Genomic DNA, 6,841 nt, shown 5'->3' with positions numbered 1-6,841 from the left:
ACAGAGAATGAATGAAGCATAGCAGTGATCTTAATTTTGACCACTCACCAAAACCTAATTCAGAGACTGACAGATGAATCTGATACTATACAGAAGGTCATGTGTATGGGTAATTAAGTTGACAGTCACAAACGTCAAAATAATTCACACTCAGTCTGCAGTACCAGGATTTCACTGTCTTTGTGAGGCTGTTATTAAGTATGTGGTAATTAAGAATTAAAACTGCTTGTTTGTCTTCCCCAAAGTTCTTACAGTTTGGGTTAGAATAGCAAAGGAACAAAGTTTAGAGAAAGACAGATGTGGGCTCTGAGGCTTGTTCCATGCAGAATTTTGAACAGGTTACTTAGCAACTCTAGCTACTAACGTCTACTTCACAGACTTGCCGTAAGGATTAAATTAGATAATATATGTAAAGTGTTGACACATAAGTGCTTTAAAAATGGCAGTCATAACAATGTTGCTGCTGGCTTAAATATTATTATTATTATTATCATATAGATTCAAGGACAATCTAGACTTTTCTCTGAACATAGTATGTTCTGATAGGAAGAAGAAAACCTTTATTAAACCTAAATATGTAAGGATAAATTAACTACATGATGAAGAAAAATATATTCTGTTGATAAATTTTATCTCTTGTACTGTCACTAACACAATCTAACTTATTGTCTATGATCAGGCAGAAACAGAACCAGTTTTAGTTCCCGTTCTTATTTTATCACATTTCTAATTGTTCTACTATATTTTGAGAATCTGGGTCTAAGTATTAACAGCATCATTGAAAGATGTCATTTTTCAGTCTATGGTTTTAAAATAATTATATTTTCCTGCCGAATGTCCTCAACATACACGGTCAAATGAAAGATTTAACCTTCTAGAAACTTATTATTACTTAAATTGGAAAGTGATTCTGTTCTTTGAGAGGATAAAGGGTTAATCTATAATTGAAACCATAGTTAGAACTCAAGGGATAGTACTTATTTTAATCTTTATTTTTTGCAGTTATTAATTTAAACTATCAGAGAATGACAGTATATTAAAGCTAAAAATGTCCTTAAAATGAACTATTTCAGTTCCTCAATTTGAGGCAAAACTAAGTCCTGGGACATAACCAAATACCAAGTGTGGTACTTTAACATTTTTGTTTTTGGTATTGCAGCACCTATACATAATATATCCTGATAATTGATAGAAGTAAATAATGGAACTAATTTGGTATGGGACAAACCTTTCTAACTTGACTGTTTTTCACACCTAAGGATAAATCTCAGCTGTTTGGAACATTGTGGATACTATTAAATGCCCCACTTTGAATAATAGCTCACATTATTTTGATAACACATGGAAACATTCTCTAATGTCTGAAAGTTAAAGTGGTACTCAAAATCCCTGATTTTAGGTGTTGGATAGATAGCATTGGATGCAGAATATTTTGCTTGGGAAAATTTAATGCATTTCCTGACATACAACTAATATCTCTCTCAAATATTTGTATTGTCTTGTTCACTGTAACTACATTATATATTGGCTGACAAGATCAAATAAAATATTTTTTGACAGATATATTCTTTTGGTCTAAGAATAACACAGAATGGATTGTTCCTGTAGGCCAGTTGATGTCACTCTATAAAATTTGCAGTAATTATGATTTTAAAAAAAAACGAAAATAGACTTTTTAACCCTATACTTGAACAATTTTCACCCATACACATTCAGTCATGCATGTGAAGCTGTCATTTCCAATCTAGACTTTTTCTGATTAGTCCTTGCTATTCTGAAGCAATGCCAATCACAGTGATTATATTATCACCATTGTGGCAATTAAATGCTCTATTTGTTTACTACTGAAAGCACAACTGATCTGACACGCAGTCAAGTTACAAATAGTTCTGTGTCTGATATTAATGAATGCCCATAATGCACTTTTCCAAAGTTATTTCTTTACAGTTAAAATGACACAGGGTTTCTCAACTAGGGGCAACTTTGCCTCCCAGAGGACATTTGGAAATGTCGAAAGACATTTTTGATTGTCACAGCTGGGAGAAGAGGAATCTAATGCATAGAGGCCAGGGATGCTGCTAAACATGCTACAACGTACAGGTCAGGACGGCCCCCCCACCCCCCCAAAACCACCCCAGTGAAGAATTATCTGATCCAAAATATCAATAGTTTAAAAGTTCTGGGGATGGATGATGGTGATGGTTGTACAACAATGCACATGTACTTAATGCCGATTAACTGTATACTTCAAAATAGTTAACATGGTAAATTTTATGTTATGTACACTTTACCACGGTTAAAAAAAAAAATCAGTAGTGCTGAAGCGGAGAGCAAAGAGAGGAAAGGATTTCTAGACGGAGAGAATATCATGTGTTGGAAAGAAGTCTGGTCCGTGATTCAAAGGCAGGCATTGTGATTTGTGGGACAGAATGGAGAGAGATGAAGTTGGAGAGAAATTTGGGCAAAGGGTTTGTTTCAGGCTGTTAGTAATTGGGAACCATCCAAGGCTGGCAAGCAACAGAATTGTATGTCCAGATTTTCATTTTGTTTTGGAAGAGGGGAGTTCAGAGTCACCTCTGGTAAAAGGTGGGTAACAGGTGATGAGGTAGGATACCAAGGTTTATTTTTTAAAACTTTGATTCAGTGTAAATATTTGACAGATGAGGAAAGTGGCAGGGGTGGGGGGGAGGAGGAGATTGTACAAAACAGGCGACTGTGGGAGAAATTCCATGAGCTTTTGTTTTGTTTCATCTGTATTGTGCAAACAGTGAAGTCCCCATTTGTACAGATTAACTTGCAAATGCCTGTGTGTCGATTACAAATTTTACTCAAAACTTACCAATGCCGCCCCATGGAAGGAGGGCAAGGAACTGCAGTATGTTTAAAGTCAATATTTAATGTTGGTCCTCCATTTGAGGGATTCCCAGCTTTTTTTTTTTTATCTCCAAGGGTTTTTTTTTTTATGATCTACCCTGCACCCCAAGTTGAATCAATGATTTGTAAAACTAAAAAATATCATTTATTGACAACTTGCTTTCCTATTTTTATAAATCAGATACATATATAAGTGCCAATCAGAGCTCCTGATCCGTGATAATCAACCAGTATTTATATTTTGAGTTGATTTCATTCTAATAAAAGCAAAAAAGCACAAGATTTGTTTTATGCAGTCTACATTAGGTAAATGTACAATTGTTCAACTATATTTGATGTTAGTTGTTTTGTTTTTTAATAATAAAAATAGTTTGCCAATCTCCAATACTACCTACAAAGTCATCCAAGTCTGGGGAGCATGTTTTTATAAACCACAGTTGCTCCAATCCACTGATTTTCAACAGGGGGCAGTTATGCCCCCTGGAGGACATTGGGCAATGTCTGGAGAAATTTTTGGTTGTGACAACTTGGGGAAGAGAGGGAGTGCAGGGTAGCAACTGGCATCTAGCTGGTAGAGGCCAGGGATGCCACTACAACACATACATCCTACAATACAGGGACAGGCCTCACAACAAGAATAGTCTAGCCCAAAATGTCAGTAGTACCAAAGGTTGAAAACCCTGGTCTAGTCTAACCCCTTCATTGTACAAATGAAGAAAATGAGACCCAGGATTGTTAAATGACTCTACCTTTTATTTCAAAAAATTTAGTTTAATTTTTAATTAGGCAATACATTCAAGGATTTCAAAAATAGAATGTATGTAAATGTATCCAGGACTCAAACAGACATTTCTCCAAAGATATACAAGTGGTCAGTAATGACATGAAAAGATGCTCAACATCATTAGTCATTAGGGAAATGTATATCAAAAACTACAATGAGAAGGTTTTTAAAAATTGTTAGGCTATCAATAATTTTTAAATGGAAAATAACAAATGTTTGTGAGAATGTGGAGAAATCTGGACACTTGTACATTGCTAGTGGAAATGTAAAATGTGCAGGCATTGGAAAATAGATGAGTAGTACTCCAAAAAGTTAAGCACAGAATTACCATATGACCCAACAATTCTATTTGTATGCATATATCTAAAAGAACTTGAAAATAGGTACTCAAATAAATACTTGTCATGGATGTTCATAGCAGCATTATACATGGTAGCCAAAAAGTGGAAAAAACTCAAATATCCACCAGCAGATGCATGGATAAATAAACTGAGATATGTCCATGCATACACACACACACACACACACACACACACACACACACACACACGATGTTACTCAGCTATTAAAAGGAATCAGCTGCTGCTACACGCTACAATGTGCATGAACTTTGAAAATATTATATGAAGTGAAAGAAGCCAGAGACAAAAGGTCACATCTTATCCCATTTACATGAAACATCCAAACTAGGTAAATGCATAGAGACAGAAAGCAGATTGGTGGTTGCCAGCAGTTGCAGGGGAGGGGGAAAGAGGAGGTGACTTCTTAAAAGGTACAGGATTTTCTTTTGAGATAATAAACATGTTTTGGAACCAGACAGAGATGTGGTTATTATGAATATACTAAATTCCATTGAACTGCATACTTTAATAATTTCATATTACATGAGTTTCATAATAAAAAGTTTTAAAAAGGTATATCGTGAAAAGCTTATATTTGGTCCACTTTCGGACCAGTTCCTACCACACCTACCCACAGGTAACCAGTGCTCTTAGTATCTGAGGAATCCTCCAATAGACTGATGCATAAAGAAACAAATGGGTAGATTGTTATCTCCTCTTTTTTTTCACACAGGGGTAGCACGTTATGTAAATTATTCTGTGCCAGGCTTTTCTCAGTAACTTACTTGAGCGATCATCTGAGACATGGACACTCTTGAACATCACAGGCCAGTTGACTAGTGAAATGTTCGTTAATCTGGTTCATCTGATATTTCCTGATTATTAGATTCAGATTATGTGTTTTTGGTAAGAATACCACAGAAGTGTGTCTTTTCAGCTACATCTTAGCAAGTGGCACACTATTTTGATTTGTCCCATTGCTAACAGTGGTCATTTAATCATTGGATTAAGGTGGTACCTGCCAGGCTTTTTCACTATAAAGCTATTTATCCCCACTGTATAATCAGTTAGCCATCAATCACATAACATGTGCTATTAAATCTACTACAAAAGTGTATTTGATGACATCTTCTATCTTATATATTGCCCTTTTTAAAATTACCTTTTTTTAAAAAAAATATTTTATTTATTTATTTGACAGACAGAGACCACAAGTAGGCAGAGAGGCACGCAGAGAGAGAGGAGCAAACAGGCTCCCCGCTGAGCAGAGAGCCCGATGCGGGGCTCGATCCCAGGACCCTGAGATCATGATCTGGGCCGAAGGCAGAGGCTTTAACCCACTGAGCCACCCAGGCGCCCCTAAAATTACCTTTTTTTACTAACATATGTATCATCTGTTTCAGGGGTACAGGTCTGTGAATCATCGGTCTTATACAATTCACAGCGCTCCCTATAGCACATGCCCTCCCCAGTGTCCATCCTCCAGCCAACGCCACCCCTCTCACCCCCTTCCTCCCAGCAACCCTCAGTTTGTTTCCTGAGATTGAGTCTCTTATAATTTGTCTCCCTCTCTGGTTTCATTTTCCCCCTCCCTTCCCCAATGATCCTCTGTCTTGTTTCTCAAATTCCTCACATCAGAGAGATCATATAATTGTCTTTCTCTGATTGACTTATTTCACTTATCAAAATAGCCTCTAGTTCCATCCACATCATTATAAATTATATTACCCTTTTTAATATAACATGTATATGAATAAATTTTTTCATATGAATCAATTGTGTGTGTCAACTCAGATTTCCTCAGTCTCATCTGTCTCGGGGGTCCTGCCTCTGCAAGGACTACTTCCTGAAGTCCTAGGTTCCTCCACCTGAGGCTGACTGCTTAGGCTCCTCCCACCACACTAAGCTGTAAAGCCTGGGAGCTGATTTCCTCACCTATGCAAAGCCAGGAGATAGGACGGAATCAGAAAGGAAATTCCCTCTCCATACCTAGGAACCCTTTTCGGGACTGTTCCAATGCATAATATTTCAATAAACCTGTCCAGAGACATCCCGCATGGCTGACCAACTGATTATTTCTGTGAAGGAGCTGTAAGCAGCTCAATAATGTGAAACCTAGTATCTGCTTCTCATTCTTCCCAGTCTTACCTTTTGGTTTCACGCGTACTGCCCTGGGATTGTGCCTGCCAATAAAACATTCACTTTGAAATTTTGCCTTGGGGTCCATGTACAGGGATCACGGACTTGACACTATGGGAGAAATTTCTCTTCTATCAGACTATAGAAACAATTGTGTTTTCCCTGAATAACTTTTAAAAAAAAATTATAGAAATTGGATCATGTAACCAATCATATTTCCCTTTGCTAGGACTCCAAAAGTTTAGAGAAAAATGTGCAGCCCATCTCTGCCCAGTGTACAAGGCAATATGGTGTAGGTGTCTGCATTCTAATCTTATATCTGGTTGTATATTTTCTTCATCCTTCCTTACTCCATTATTTCTTTGTGTGTGTGTGTGTGTTTATATATAAGAAACTTAAAATCATTTGTAAAATATCCAGAAGATAAAGAATGTAGCTAAGAATAATAACAAAAGCACAAGATGAGAGACAGAGGCTATTCTGGGGCTCTCTCTAAATCATGGTATGACCATGTTTTCATCATCTACAAAATTTTAGGTTTAGACTAGGTATCTCTAGGTTCTGTCCCAAGTTCAAAATTCAATGATGTGGGACAGGTGGGTGGCTTAGTCAGTTATGTGTCTGCCTCTGGGAACAGCGTGAAGAAGAGGCAAGAACAACATGCCCCACAACCACCCCCACCCCCACCCCCATCCCCACCAAC

This window comes from Mustela nigripes, chromosome 6, assembly GCF_022355385.1.
Source record: "Mustela nigripes isolate SB6536 chromosome 6, MUSNIG.SB6536, whole genome shotgun sequence".
In the NCBI taxonomy this organism is placed as follows: Eukaryota; Metazoa; Chordata; class Mammalia; order Carnivora; family Mustelidae; genus Mustela; species Mustela nigripes.
This window is presented reverse-complemented; position numbering follows the sequence as displayed.